The 16,272-nt window shown below is 38.8% G+C and overlaps 1 pseudogene; it reads right to left on the reverse strand.

Annotated features, from left to right (window-relative positions):
* Positions 1-8,657: 8,657 nt before the first annotated feature.
* Positions 8,658-13,490, reverse strand: LOC139745426 (uncharacterized; annotated as a pseudogene).
* Between the last annotated feature and the right edge of the window lie 2,782 nt (positions 13,491-16,272).

A 16,272-nucleotide genomic window follows, 5' to 3' on the forward strand; every position in this document is an offset into this window, starting at 1 on the left:
GGATGTGAGGTAGGACCACTTCACCGGGTTAAGCACCCTGCTCTTTGCGATGAATGAATGAAGCGGGATCTTTTACGTGCATGCGTTGTTACTCCCTCATACACGGGACCTTCATTGTATGTCCTATCCGAGGGACAGTGTTTTGCCTCTTGATAGGTGTCACTACCACAGAGACCAACTCACACAGTCCATTTTCTCTACTCATATCTAACACATAGCTCACAGCAACAAACCATGCCTTGAATATGAAAAGAGATGGTTTGGCCTTTATGGGATGGACCAAGTTATTGATAACGTGGCCATGTTGATGGTTATGGACCATAAAAGGTTAGAAGAAACCCTGAACACAAACCTGCTTTCCTATACTGGACTGATGATTTGACTACTTTCATTGGCAGATCTCATCCATGCATTGTGCATTATGCATTGTTCCCTCACAATAACAGTCAAACTTTGAAAAAAAAGTGCAATTTGTCATTGTTGTCTTTAAAGTTCATGTGCTCATTCATGCATAATGTTTGTCAACATAATTAGGTACAAATGGAAAGAGGAAGAGTTTTCCTTTCCTCATAATCAACATTGCGCGCTCCATAGCTGATAATTATAAAAAAAGTAGCCCTCCAAATTTGGATTACCTTTTTTCATACACCCTTTGTACCATACTATCGGTACGTAATACCGTTGAAATAACTGATTTTTATATTTCCCCGCAGCGTTTTTACACTTCCCGGCAAATTTGACATTTTTCTATTTCCCGGCGGGACGTTCTTTCCATTTCCCGTTGATGCAATTTTCGAGCTTTCTACATTTCCCGGGAAGACGTTTTTACATTTCCCGGCGTTTTTTACAAATCCCATACTCCACAAGGTGGACTTTACCCACCTTCCTATAGTCAAAGCAATGGCGAAAACACTTCTTCTAATTGTGAAGTGTTCATCAGTGTGAAAATAAAATATGACTCATAGTATTGCTACGAATACCTCCCTCAGACTTCCTCTAAGTAAAATGCAAAAGCAGTATTGATGAGTGTAAAAGTCATACAATGTTTGCAGTTGAGCGAGAGTAACAAAATTATATGCATTGTTGTAAAAAAGGTAACAGTAATAAGCTAGATCAGTGAAACGTAAGAAAAAAAACCCCAAAAGCTTTTTGTCTTTTATCATTGTTACAGTAATTATTGTTTATGGGGAATAACGACATGACAGCAGGATAGTGCTTTTTGCGTGTGTTTGTGTTTGTGTGTGTGTGTGTGTGTGTGTGTGTGTGTGTGGTCATTATGTGTGAGTGCGAGGCGGAAGTGCGAGATGGGTTGAAAGGGGCGTGGAGCCGGGAAATAAATGTGCAAACGTCTTGCCGGGAAATGTGCAAATGCCGGGAAATGTGCAAACGTCTTGCCGGTAAATGTGCAAATCTCTAAATTTTATCAACGGAAAATGTTCAAACGTGACGCCGGGAAATGTGCAAAAGCAGCCGGGAAATGTGCAAACCGTTCATTTCACCTATATTATGTATACATGTAGATGGAAGATAAACTCTCAATCCAACCTGCGGATGAATCATTTTTACCTTTACCAAATGCATGTCTTATCCACCACCTGTCTCTAGCAGCCACCTTTCTTTGTTAACATTTTCAACATTTACTTGTATACTACCCCACATAGCATCTTAATAGTTATATGGTTGTAATTTGTTAAAATACCCCCCCCCCCCAAACTGAAGGAGAGGGGGGGGGGGGGGTTGGGGTTGAAGCCTCAGAGTCTCTGAACTAAGGATTTTTTCTTCTTCTTCTGCCAAACAGAAAAAAGATAGAGGTAAGTTACTGCTTTGAAGACATTAATGACTGAAATTTCATTTTTGATCATGGCGGATCCAGGGGTGCCCTGGTTGACGTACAGGAGGGGGACAGTCCACATTTTCAGCATCTTCTCGATAAATCTCACAACAGATTATCACCAAACTTGGCAGATAGAATATCTGCCGTGATAGAGCCCTCCCCCCCCCCCCCGCCACATTTTCAGCATCTTCATGAAAAATCTTCGACGGATTTTCACAAAACTTGGCTGATTGCGTTTTTGGGTGATATTATCTTCATTTGATAAAATGAGCCCCCCTCCCCCCCCCCCACACACACACACAGACCGCTGAAGGAGGGGGGGGGGGGAGGATGAAGCCTCAGAGTCCCTAATTCTGGAATTTTATTTTCTTCTGTCGAACTAAAAAGATAGGGCATGTTCAGTGCTATGAAGACATTTATGACTGAAATATCATGTTTGATTGTGGCGGATCGAGGGGTGTCCTTATGGGGGGGGGGGTAGAGTGAAGGGAATGAGGGTAGATTTACCACATTTTCTACTTCTTTTTTTAGAAATCTTTGACGGATTTTCACCAAACGCGGGACGTAGCATCTCTAAGGGAATGGAATCCCACTTTGTTCGAAGGGGCAACAAGTCCAATATGTTCCCTTTTCCCAAAGCTGGGGCTAAGACGATGATAGCCCCTATGTTATAAGCAGACGTGAAATTTCATCGAAGTATGCCTACCTTCCAAAAATGTGACAAAATTGTGTTCTATTACTTTTAGTTGTACAGAAATTTTCTGCACGTATGTATTCCTTTTGTCATGCGTATAGGGTTTTCTAGAAATACCTGAAATTCTGAATTGCACCCGAACGACCCCAATCCCTCGTCTCGGCCCCTTTCGAGGGTCTGAGATGGTGGGGGGGGGGGGGGTAGCTCTTCTCCCTCCCACCTTTTGGGTTGGGGCGGTGCTCATTAAACAAATGTAGGTCATATCACCAAATACAATTAACGCTTCGTGCCAAGCTTGCGAATATCTACTCTATACGGGTTTCAAGAAGAAGCTGAATAACTATTTGAAAATTCCGCCTCCCCCGACCTAAATATTACATTCATGAATTAACTTATTATAGCACTCTAAAAGCTTCATTACTTGTGTATAGATTTCATTTTTTTCCTTTAAAGTTGAAGTGAGATTTTATTACCCGTCCGAGGGATGCTTCTTGAGTTTTCAAGAAAAAGGAGAACATGTGAAAACCCAAGCCTTCTTCCTACTCCTCCCCCCTACCTTGGGCATCCCTTCATCTGCCATATGCCAATTTGAACCTACATTATGCACACAATGTAAATTGTACTTACTAATTAAAGCACGGCTCTATCTATGTATCTACCACTACACGTACGGTTAAAGCAATTTTCTAGACAACCCTTAGATTTGGGCCTTCGTCTCACCCCAACCACGCCCGTCTACCCCGGCCTTATTCTTCTGAGGGGGGGGGGGGGGTGGGGAGCTCATTTTAACAAATTGAGATCGTATAACCATAGAGATGGTATCTGACAATTATGGTGAAAGTTCGTCATAGATTTTTCAAGAAGATGGAGAAAATTTTGAAAATCCCCTTCCTCCCCCTCACCATCAGGGCACCCTGACCCGCCAAAATCAAACAGGGGAATTCAGTCATTAATGTCTTCTCCGCATCTCCGCACTAACTTAGTTTTCTTTTTCGGTTCAACAGGAGATAATAAAAAATCAAGCGTTAAGGACTCTAAGGCTTCAACTCCCCCTCCCCTCTTGGGGGGGGGGGGGGGGCATTTTAACAAGATCAAGTTTGGTGAAAATCACTCATACATTTTTTTTCAACAACATACAGAAAATGTGGAAAATCCCCCCCCCCCTCCCCCCCACACACCCCCATATCATCAGGGCACCCCTGATCCGTCGTCATCAAACCTGAAATTTCAGTAACTAGTGTCTGCATGATATTAACGTAGTTGTATATTTTTCTCAGTTCGACAGAAGAAGCCTAAAAATCCCAGAGATTAAATATTTAAGGCTCAACTCCCCCCCCCCCCTCCTCCTGCCACCGCCAAAGGGGTGTGGGGGTGGGACTCACTTTAATAAATCAAGATCATATCACCGTAAAGATGATATCTGCCAAGTTTGGTGAAAATCCGTCGTGAGATGTATCAAGAAGATGCAGTAAATGTGGATAACCCCCCTCCTCTCCGTCACCCTCATCACCCCCACCCCCCGATCAGGGCACGCTTGGATCCACCATAATCAAACATGAAATTTAAGTCATTAATTCTTCAAAGCAGTAACTTTGGTCTATCTTTTTTTTTTTTTTGGTTCGACAGTAGGAGATAAAAAAACCCCAAGAGTTCAGGCACTCAGAGGCTTCAACTCCCCCCCCCCCCTTCGGCGGAGGGGGGAGGGCGCTCATTGTAAACAATATTTAAGTTCATATCACTGACAAGCTTGGTGAAAATCTATGGTAGACTTTTCAAGAAGATGCAGACAATGTAGATTACCATCCCCTCCTGAAACACGCAATTTCAGTCATTAAACTCTTCATAGCACTAGTTTAGGGACTCTGAGGCTTCAACTACCCCCCCCCCCCCACATGGCCCCGTACCCTGCATCCCTGGATCTGCCATTAAACTTGAACTACAGTCATCAATGTCTTGATAGCACCAACCAGGCTCTATCTTATTTGGTTATAGAATGATATAAGAAAAACATTGATAAATCGTATTTCTGGGACCTTGACGTCCCCTCCTTTTTTCTTTTTTTTTTCTTTTTTTTTGGGGGGGGGGGGTATGACTAACTTAAACAAACTGAGATCCCATTGCCATAATAGTGCTACCTTTCAATTTTGTTGAAAATCTGTCAATGATCTTATCAATAAAATAATAATGATGGAGGTTCATGCGCAGTTCTGACATGAGTTTATCTACCGTCTTTATACACAGTATCGCTAAAGTTAAATGATTTGCACATTTCCCGGCAAAATTGAACTTTTGCAAATTTCCCAGGGTCATGTTTGCACATTTCCCGGCTCCACAAGGGACGTAGCAGGTTGTGACGTATACTGGGTGGTTGTAGTATGAGAAGTGGTTCGGGGATGATGTCCATGCAGTGGCGTATCTAGGGGAAACGGCGCCCGGGGCAAGCGCGAAAATTGCGCCCCTAATTTCTGAAAAAGTGTTCAACCCCAACCCCATCCCGGTAGGGACTTTAAACAAAGTTTACATGATATGCATTTTTTAAAGCACTTAAAAGGGGTCTTTTGAGGGTGATTTAAATGTAGCGAATTTTGATAAATTTTGGCGAGCGAGCCGAAAATTTTTGTATTTCAGCTTACAAAACATGGAATTCTTGCCATTTTTTGCTTATCAAATCTTACAATTCTAATCAAGATATAGTGACGGCCTTATAGATAACGATTTATACCAAAAAACTGAGGACTTTAAAAAAACACTCTAAATTAGTGCGCGCCAGTGAGCCGAAATTTGTATATTTCTGCGTCATCATCACGTTTTGTTCTTATCTCTCTTTTGATAAATTTTGGCGAGCGAGCGCAGCGAGCGAGCCGAAAATTTTTGTATTTCAGCTTACAAAACATGGAATTCTTGTCATTTTTGCTTATTAATCAATTCTAATCAAGATATCGATAGTGACGACCTTATAGATAACGATTTATACCAACAAACTGAAGCCGAAATTTGTATATTTCCGCGTCATCATTACGTTTTGTTCTTATCTTTTTTGATTTGTTTTTTTTTGCGCCCCCCCCCCCGTATGTTCGAAACCGTTGGCGTCCTCTTTTGATCCAATCGGCGATCGCCTTCAGAACGAAAGAAATTGCAGCCGCTGCTCAGTGAAACATTTTGCCTGCTAAATATTAAATGACATGTGTGAGCACAATAGACATTGTCATTTTGTCCGCGTCACGTCACGTTAACATTAAATTGAACTGTTCTTTCTCATATAATCATTATTATCTAAAGTCATTTGTACAACTGTCTGATTAAATGTACTTCCCCATTTCTGACTCACTGCCGACACTATGGTTAAGTACTTCATATGATATTTATTTGGTACCCTCTTTCTCTCCAATAGTCAACCTTCACAAATACCCCCCCCCCCCACACACACACCAAAATGTGATGAACGTAGCATAGCCCAGCCTAATGTAAGGCCTTGCAATAAAATTGTTTATTGTCCATGGGAATAAATTGGTTGTTCCAAACACTTTGATTGAGTTTGGAGTATTGTCCCCTTCTTGTCTATTTCTCCAAATCTACATGGCTTCTGTTTTTGTTTTATTCAAATGAAGGCCTGATATTCTTGAAAATTCTTCAGAGAGTTATCTTTTCCACAGACTCTAAATTCCTACAAAAACAGGATATATCGTCTGCATATGCTGTGTATTTTATACGTTTTCCATCCAGTTCAAACCCCTGATTGCTGTTTAACCTCAAAAGAAAAAGAAAAAACCCAAACCTAAAATAAACAGCAAAGGTGCTAGAGGATCACCTTGACGGACTCCTCTGGCCACCGGAAATTATCCAGTAGTGAATCCACTTACCAATATACAGCTGCTGATATTAGTGCGGAGTTCTAACCCACTGTATGAAAGATGGACCAAAATTGAACTCTTTCAAACACTTAAAAATGAACATGTGACTTAGTGAGTCAAATGCTTTTGTCAAGTCAAAGGCTAAAATTGTTTCTGTCAAATCTTCTACCTTTGCATAATGCATCAGATCGGATATAAGTCTAATGAAAACAGTTTGTTGGCTGCCCATTAACTTACCAATCACTCTAGCTGCTCTTTTGGCTAAGCATTTTGAAAGTATATAAATGTCAGCCTTTAGAAAAGTAATTGGGCGCCAATTAAGCTTTATCTTTGTTTGATTTAGGTTTGAGTTTAGTACCTTGTCTTTGTGAAGCAGATATTTGTCTCATATGCAAAATTATAAGAATCAACAAGTTGTTTTGATATCAAGGGCCGAAATTTCTCATAAAACTCTATCGTTAACCCGTCACTACCCGGTGTTTTATTTGTAGGCACATTTAACATTTCTGTCTTAGCTTCTGGGCGTGTGATTTCCCCTTCGAAGGTATCCTTTTCTTCTTCTAAAAGTTGCTTAACATATACTCTGACCAATGTATTCTTTACATTCTTCATTTCCCTCAGTGTCTTTATTCTCAAACAACTTTTGTTATGCTTTTTTTAACACATTTTTCTATTTCCTTTTGTTTTTCAATATGCCCAGTATCCGATAACAATACATCATTACTCGAATTCACTGAGTGTCCTTTGTCCATGACAATTTTTTAGTGCTTTTCTCTCCTTTCTCATACCATGTACATCTTGAACTCAATATGGCTCCATCTGTAAAATAATCAAAAATTTTGAACAACTCATGTTCTATATCCCTTTTCTTTCTCATGAGGTCTTCACCCTTATTTTCTACTTCATCAATTCTTTTCAATTCCTTTTCTAATTCCTTTCTTTCTTCCTCACGTTTACTTTTCCTTTTCTTACAAAAAGGTTTAGAAAATGCTCTGATTGTTTAGATTTTAACCAATCACACAGTCCATTTTTGTCACTCTTATTCGGAAATTTCTCAATCCAATCATTATAATTACTAGTCACGGTTTCAACATATTCTTTATCATTCATTAAGCTGTTGTTAAGGTCCCAATAAGAAGGACCTTAATATGCAAACTATACATTCCAAACATTTGAACAAATACGCTGTGTTCATGTTAGGCAGAATTAAGCTGCATGCAGAATCAAGCTCTGTGTGACCAATTTAGTTTATGTCATGTATGTACAGATCATGTGTACATGCGCTAGGAACTTAATTATGGTCAGATAAAACACAAGGTATAATATCATTTTCACTTACTGTCTCCTGCAAAGATTCATGGATTGACCAGAAGTCCAATCTAGATTGTACCAAACGGTTTTGCCTACTCCATGTGAAACTTTTATCTGGATTTCTGGCTTTTCGTATATCTACCACTCCAAAAAAAAAAAAAAAAAAAAAAAAAAAAAAACAAACATCTTGATGTGTTCAATGCAATTCACAGAATGGTTCCAAGCAGATTTTATTGATCCACCTGCTCTATCCAAGCTCAAATTTTGGATCAGATTAAAGTCACCACCAGCAATGAATTTGTCCCTAACATTAACATACTCTTGGAGGGTAAGTTCCACTTTGTTAAAAAAAAATCTACCTGCTCTTTTTCACTATTTGGTGCATACACATTACATATTGCATAATTTTGTTTTCATTAACTTCTACTTTTACAATTAAAAAACGTCCATTATCATCTTTTACTGAATCCAGCACCTTAACATCAAGTATCTTTTTAACTATCATGCACACCCCTATACTCATAGAGGTCCCATGGCTATAAATGGTTTCTGATCTTACTTGGTTTCTCCAAATCGATTCATCTTTTTCTGTAGAGTGTGTTTCTTGTAAAAGAATCTATTTCTTTTGTTTCAGCATAAAATTAAAAGATAATTTCATGCTTTAAAGTCCCCCAGTCCATTAACATTATGCGTCATCAATTTTGAATCCATTATGAAAGAGAATGTTCTTCCAGTATGCCACCATATTTTCAGGTCCAACAAACAAACTATTAAGGTTAAAACAACAAAATAAAGAATATTATAACAAAGGTTGACTCCAGCTTCGCGTTCTCAAGGGAACCCATTGGCGTCCTGCTTCGTTTTCTTACTTTTTTTCTAGAATGCTCTTATTTTTTTTCTTATACACCTATCTAAGCTCTCTTATACATTTATTCTTTTCTTGTTTCCTCCAAATTGTGTTCTGTGTTCATTCCACGTTGTGCTCTCTCTCCTTTTCATTCTTCCCATCCTTGTAAAAGAGTCGAGCCGGGTACTTAAAGTACTCCATTCTATTTGCATTCTCCTCTTTCAGCTTTCTCTTGATGTGGATCAGTTTTTTCCTCTGTTCCCAGATTTCCCGTGGCAGCATCTCGTCTACGTAGATCTTGTGTTCTCCATTATGCTCAAACGGCTTACCTTTAATTCAATTCAATGTTTTATTTCATTTTTCGACAAAAAGATATGAACATCACTTTTTTGATAACAGAAATTAAAGTGCGTAAAGTATAACATGAAAGAATGTATATACAATGATTGTACCACCTTATAATAATTATACACTATCATATAACTCAAGTGACTAGAAGTAATTATACAGTATGCAAAATTCGAAAAATGGAGGGACCCACTAAAAAGACAAAGCTTGTAGATTGTGGGCCCCTCAGAGGAAAAACATCAGTTGAGAAAAAAAGTAATAGTCTGGAAGCCCACTAGAAAGATAGATCAACAAAAGCAGACAGATATACAAACAAATAAACATGAAATGAGACTGGAGTAGGCGTAACAATACAATGGAGAGTTGACTATGAGACGTGACAAAATGAGGCAAAGCTAACATAATAGAAAAGAACAGAACAGACAAAAACGTTCTACAGACAGCGATCTCGTAAGAAGTATGTCGAGAAGGTGAGAAAAAGTGACGCAAGAAAGAACAGGGCAATAGACATGCCTATGATCGGAGAAATATCGTAGCATTATATAAATGTAGTATACAAGAGCTAAAGTATACTTGGCAATCAATATGTGAAAACGTAGGTTCTTTGAAAAGAAGTTATAACAGCTGGTTAATTCTATTCAGTAGAATAAGGTTGCAACAAAGAAACTTTCAATTTCCTCTTAAATGAATATATTGAGGGGGCATTTTTAATATCAGGATGCATGGAATTCCAATAGCTCGGGCCAGTGTAAACAAATGTGTTTTTGCTAAAATCGTACGGAAAAGAGGTAAATGATATTCGTTAGAGCGTCGAGTTGGATATTCATGAAATGACTGATTTTTTAGGAACATGGAATGGAAAACATCAGGAAGAAGGTTATTGTTGTACATATACATAAATTGACCTAAACTGAATAAAAACAAATCTCTAAATTTTAACAACTTATTAGAGGCAAACAGTGCATCTGTATGAGAACGTATGGGAGAATAACAAATGACACGAAGAGCTTTCTTTTGCAAAAGGAACACTCTATCCAACAGATTGCCCCAGACTAAAAGTCCATAATTAAGGTAAGGCAATATCAATGAGGATTATAACATAAGTAGTGATTTTTTAGGTAAACACAATTTTAGTCTATTAATAACTCCTATATTACGTGAAATTATATTACAAATATAATCGATATGTAATTTCCAAGAAAGTTTTTCATCTAAAATAACCCCAAGGAATTTAAAATGTGAAATTCTTTCCAAAGAAGTGTCATCCAAAACTATGTCAGTACTTAAAGTGCCAACAGTATTACTAAAAAGCATATATTTCGTTTTCTGAACATTCAAAGAGAGCTTATTAGCTCTGACCCAATTTGTTACTTTCTTCAACTCGCTATTAACTTTTCATACAAGAACATCAATATCGCTATGAACTAGAAATACATTAGTATCGTCAGCAAAATGAATGAAAGAAAGAGCTTCAGATACTTGACAGAAATCATTGATATAAATAATGAATAACAATGGCCCTAACAGACTTCCCTGAGGAACCCCACATTTAACTTCTCTAATCACCGAGTTATCATTTTTGATTGTAACAAACTGTCTTCTATTGGATAAATAACTCTTGAACCACTCCAAGGCCTTCCCACGTATTCCATAATGTGATAACTTGTAAAGCAATATATCATGATTAATTGTATCGAAGGCCTTGGAGAAGTCCAAGAAAATGCTGATCAAATGAGAGTGGTCATCAATTGCACGAGCCACTCGTTCAACAAAACTTAAGAGAGCATGACTGGTACTGTGCTTCTCACGAAAACCAAACTGAGAATTTGAAAATATTTTATATTGTTTCAGAAAATTAGTCATTCTCTTATAAATAAGTTTTTCCCTTCAGGAATCGGCGGGCGTTGGTCAAGATCATACATTGGTTTGGTACCGATTGAAAGCTAAAATGATCGGTCTTGGCTTGGGTGGGATGAGTTTTGATGAGGCATTTCCACTGCGGTGTGCTCTTTCTATGATTATGTCATCCTCTATTTGCAGGTGAGAGCTGGCAAACGATTTGATGAATTTTTCACAGTTATTGTTTTCCACTCCTTCTGGGAAACCCTGGAACACAGGCGTATTTCTCATTTCTCTTGCTGCCAAATCAATCAGGATGTCACGAAGCTTCTCATTACCCACGCCGATGAAAATCGGCAGGGGGTTATGTAAAGGGTTCCGTATGTTTGTTTGTTTGTTTATTGTTTGTTTGTTTGTTTGTGTATAAGATAACAAGAGAATGGGTAAACGGATTTGCACGAAATGTTCAGGGGATGTTTGGATAATAGCAGGAAAGAATCGATTAGATTTTGGTGATAATCGGTTGACCCTTGCAAATTCTGTGTGACCTTGAAGTTTTGACCCTATGGTATAGTGACCACTCCGAAAATTTCCCGTTTCTCACTTTGCGATTTTCCGCTACCATACGAAAACATAAACTCCCAAACGATCCGACTTCGCTGCTCAAATGTTCGTAAGAATTCCGAAATTTACGTTTAGGCCTGTTTGAGGGACTATGTCCTTCTAGATTTATGAAAGTTCGTTCTCCGTCGTCACAAACTGGCCCGTATTTTGATGATTTTTTTCAACATTGATTGTTTTGTTTGTTTTTTTTCGTTGGAGGAGCATTTGCTCGGTCACAGTCACACTGCACGATATGCGCGCTCAATGTCAATGCGTGTGCAAGGCCGCTGAAAATGCATCGCGCTCTACACTGCTGGTGCAAAATTGCATCGGGGACGTTGCGGCGCTCGTTGGTGACCGCATACTGGTGCAGTAGAAATTTACATTCAACCCTTGCATTGAATAATTCCCGTAGACACTAATCATAGGGGTAATAGACCATTTCGTAATTCCACTTTGCGCATGAGCAGAAAAAGGTCATTTGTACCAACAAGCATTTTGGTTTGTAAATTCACTGAGATAAGCATCTGTGATGGAATGATTATTCATGTGATCCTTATCTAAATGGTGCTTGCCAGCACATCCACCTGACAGCAAGAATGGTATTTTGGAATATAAAAGGAAGCATGCTGTTATTGCATTCAATACAAAACAAGGAAATGGATGCCGGCAAAATTGTCAACTGCTGAGGTATTCAGATCACCTGATCTAAACTCAGGTTCATTCTTTGTTTGCACATGAATTCCATAAATTGTAACGTCGGGTAAGCTTATGCATTATGCCGCTTTGAAAACGAGTGAAGTGTCTAACCCACTGAGAAAAAAGAAAGGTCATTTGCACCAATGTGTACATGAGCTAATTACGAACTGGCTTATTGCCTAGGGGGTACGTAAATTTTGTTTTTCTTTTGCGCTTTTGTGGATACCATCAAAGATCGTACACTCATACGACCTTTGATATCATCACACTCTCGGCTTGCTATAATCAAAATATCCCGCAAGAAAACGGCGTATTTCTCGATTTTTAGCGTTTTTCGGCGACCCGTCGCGTAAACAATACTCTTAAAACTGGACTTAATTCGCGCGCGCTTGGAAAAGTTGCAATTCTGCACTTGACGGTGGAATTTGGGATTTTCGATGGATTTTGGGAGGAGACTAAAGGACTTTCCTGTTGTGAATGAGTGGGACCGTATGTGAAATTATGTGATTTGCGTGTGATGCGACTGCAGAACCAAAGATCGTACACTGAAGTGTACGATCTTTGGTATAAAACTCACTGGCTGGTGATAAAGCACACTGGCAATTAAGTGACCGAATTCTGGTAGATGACCGAATGCACATTATGTTTACCCCGACTTTGTACTTAAAGGGGCTGTACAGTACTGGTTGAGGTGGGGATTCGTGTTTTGAACATTCCTAAGTGAGATAATGAGAAACCCCTTATGAAATATGAAAGAGCGTGTAATTTCAAGAAGGATTCAACGTTTATTTGATGAAAATTGGTTTTGAAATGGCTGAGATATCCAAAGAAGTGATAATAATAAAAGGCGACAGGCCACAACTTTATTAGGATCTCTTTGTTTCACCTTGTTTTTGGATATCTCAGCCATTTCAAAACCGATTTCCATCAAATAAACTTTTGATGCCCTTTAGAATTGCATGCTCTTTGACATCTCATAGAGTGGTTTCTGAATATCTCGCTAAACATTAAAAGCTAAATCCTCACCTCGACCAGAACTGTACACACCCTTTAAGGCGTGGGTCTGCCGCCTTTGACGGCCCCTCTCTAGTTTTCTTCTTCTTGAGCACGGAGCTTCTCTTTCAGAGAATCCATTTCAAACTTTACCCCCTCCTGCTTCTCTTTCACATTGTCTATCTCTGTTTTATTGCTATAGATTTTGGTCAGGGCTCTTTCTATTCTTGTTTACATATCATTGATGTTTGAATTCATTTGCTCGATTCTGTCTATGAGTTTCACCAGTAAGTCATCTGGAACCGGTGTACTTGCCTTTGCAAGCTTTTCGTCACCATTCACTTTCCTCTTCTTACCTGCATGCTCACCACGGTCAGTGTCGTCTACTACTCCCATCACTGGGGTACGTCCACCAGAGCCACCCGGTTGCGGTTCCGTCAGCCTCTCCCTGCTTTTGTTCTCCGTCTCCATGTTGTCAGCTTGCCTCAAGAATTCGTCCTCATGCTCGCTTGTTTCCCTGTCTGGGGATGTTTTCTCCGAACCCACATTTTTTTTTTTTTCAATTTCAATTCATTTATTTCCGTACTTCTCATTTGTGGACATTATAACAGAAATCAAACAAGTTTTTCACCTTGTAAACAATATGAAAAACACAAACAATATACATGGTGATAACACAGTAATTATATGTAATGATAACTGGTCAAAATCGAAATCGAGATGGGGTTAATCAAAGAAAAGTATGACGGGACCTACATGAAAGCAAGCTTGTTTGGCTGTAAGCCTCGAGTAATCAGTGTTTGTGAAAAAGAAACGGAGAACGGATAGAAGATAAGACCAGATGATGTAATGGTGCCAAATAAGAAAAAAGAAATACTAAAATGTGAACTATTACTGTCACCGAGCTTGAAAAGCATTTCGAGATCCTCGGTGTGTCCTTCTCTTTTTCAAACTGTCTGTTCTTGGCATTCACTTTGATGAATTTGTGGAGTCTATTCACGAAGCAAATAAAACACGGGGGATTAGTAACAGGGCGCCATCTAGACTCCTGAGATTGAAAGATTGCCTTACGATAAAAGAGTTGGGATGGCGAACGCTGAGCGTTGTTGCACCACATGGCTACGTGAATTGTTAATCCCATTTCCTTCACTCTGTTAAAGGGATCGTACAGTTTTGGTTGAGACCTAATTTAAGGTTTCTAACATTTTTCGGTGAGATAATGAGAAACCTCTCATGAAATATGAAAGAGCATGTAATTCTATGAGGAATTCAACATTTATTTGATGAAAATTGATTTTGAAACGACTGAGATATCCAAAAAAAGGGCAATTCTAATAAAGTGTGGGACCCACACTTTATTACGATCGCTTTGTTTTACTTTGTTTTTGGATGTTTCAGTCATTCCAAACCCGATTTTCATCAAATAAACTTTGAATTCCTCTTAAAATGGTATGCTCTGTACTATATCATAAGTGTTTTCTTGGTATCTCGCAAAAAGTTAAAAGCTCAATTCTCATCTCCACCAATACTGTACTATCCCTTTAACAAGTGAAAGCCAAGTAATCTCATCTTGCCGTATTATAAACATTATGCAGATGGTACATGTATTATTTTTAATATTCGAAACATAGATGGTGAGACAAACTGCAGGAGGTGTGTTGAAAATTGTGTAAAGTGGTGTCAACTTTTATAACTGATTGTGAACCTAGGAAAACAAAAGAGATGATTTTTTTTTTTCTCAGAGCTGGAAAAAAGGGAACACCCCATTTTTTCGTTGATCCAATGGAAGTGATGTAATAAACCTGGTTCGGAATATAAAACCTTGGTATAATTATAAACTACAAACTGAATTGGTACGAGAACACCAGGAAAATTCAGTCAAAGGAAACCAGCGGATATACCTTCTTATAACACTATTTGTATTTAATGGTGGAAGTCAAAAATCAAAATCAAAATCAAAAATCAAAATATCATGCAGTCAGTCATATCTTTTCTTCAGTAGTGTTTTTTTTTTAATAGTTTGACGGCAAAGGATACGTAAAAAACCTATTAAAAAAGTTGTATCACAAACCGGCATGATGACTGGAATACCCACGAGGCACTAAAAGAAACTGTGCAATCAGCTCTGTTGAGTGTAGGCTAAGTATCATGAAAGATGGAACACATCTTTATGATGCGGTGACAGTAAACAGATCTGATACTAGTAGAATTAGACTTCTAGTGATGAATACTGAGATATAAAGAAGATCATATTATTTTGCTGTCTACATATTACAGAGTTTTCAATATCAAGTGATGATAATGCAGAAGGTCTTATCTGCCCACCATAAAACTGTTGTTTGTTTAATTTCCATCTGAGAAGATGGCTGGATACACCATATCAGCTTTAGGGATATTAGCTGTGTCTTCAATGGGGTCCAGTTGGATGTGAGGTGAACCATTTCCCCGGTTTTAATTCCCTGCTTTTTGCGGTGAATGCATGAAGCGGGATCTTTTACGTGCATGAATTGTGACTCTCTCACACACGGGACCTCAATTGTGTTTCTTATCTGAGGGACAGAGTGTTTTGCCTCTTGCCATAGAGGGGACTTTATGATTAGATACAGCATTGCTCAGTGAGACTCGGGTACCGAAGCCGGGTTGTTTCGGTCGAAGGCAGACGCACTAGCGACTGAACTAAATCACCAGACTCACGATGATATTCTGAATTTGTAGTAATCTTCAACACATTGAGTCATGAATGATTTAAGTATGGTGCCGGTTAGCCCCGGAGACCGCGCCGCAAGGCGCGGTCCTGGCGGCTACTCTCTAAAAAAAATCGAGTGAAAATATTCACTCTGAAAGAGTGAATACAAAAAAGAGTGAATTTCGAGTGAAATTGGAGTGAATTTGAAGTGAAAATGTTCATTTTCACTCATTTTGGAGTGACGTCAGGGATCACTCCAAAATCTTCGAGTGATCCCTGTCGTCACTCCAAAATGAGTGAAAATGAGCATTTTCACTCAAAATTCACTCCCATTTCACTCGAAATTCAATCTTTTTTGTATTCACTCTTTTTAGAGTGACAATTTTCACTCGATTTTTTTAGAGAGTACCTCGCAGCTGAGCGGGAGCAAAAATCACGAATAACTCCATTGCCACATTCACGGCGACTTCACAAATAAAGCACGGCTAAATCTCAGTCATAAACACAGTGACAATAAAAAATGAAATATACATTTCTTTTTCGACTTGGTTTTTCTCACCCATTTAT

The sequence above is a fragment of the Diadema antillarum genome, unplaced genomic scaffold (genome assembly GCF_040938485.1).
Source record: "Diadema antillarum isolate AM-2024a unplaced genomic scaffold, OU_Dant_1.0 seq00001265_RagTag, whole genome shotgun sequence".
Lineage (NCBI taxonomy): Eukaryota > Metazoa > Echinodermata > Echinoidea > Diadematoida > Diadematidae > Diadema > Diadema antillarum.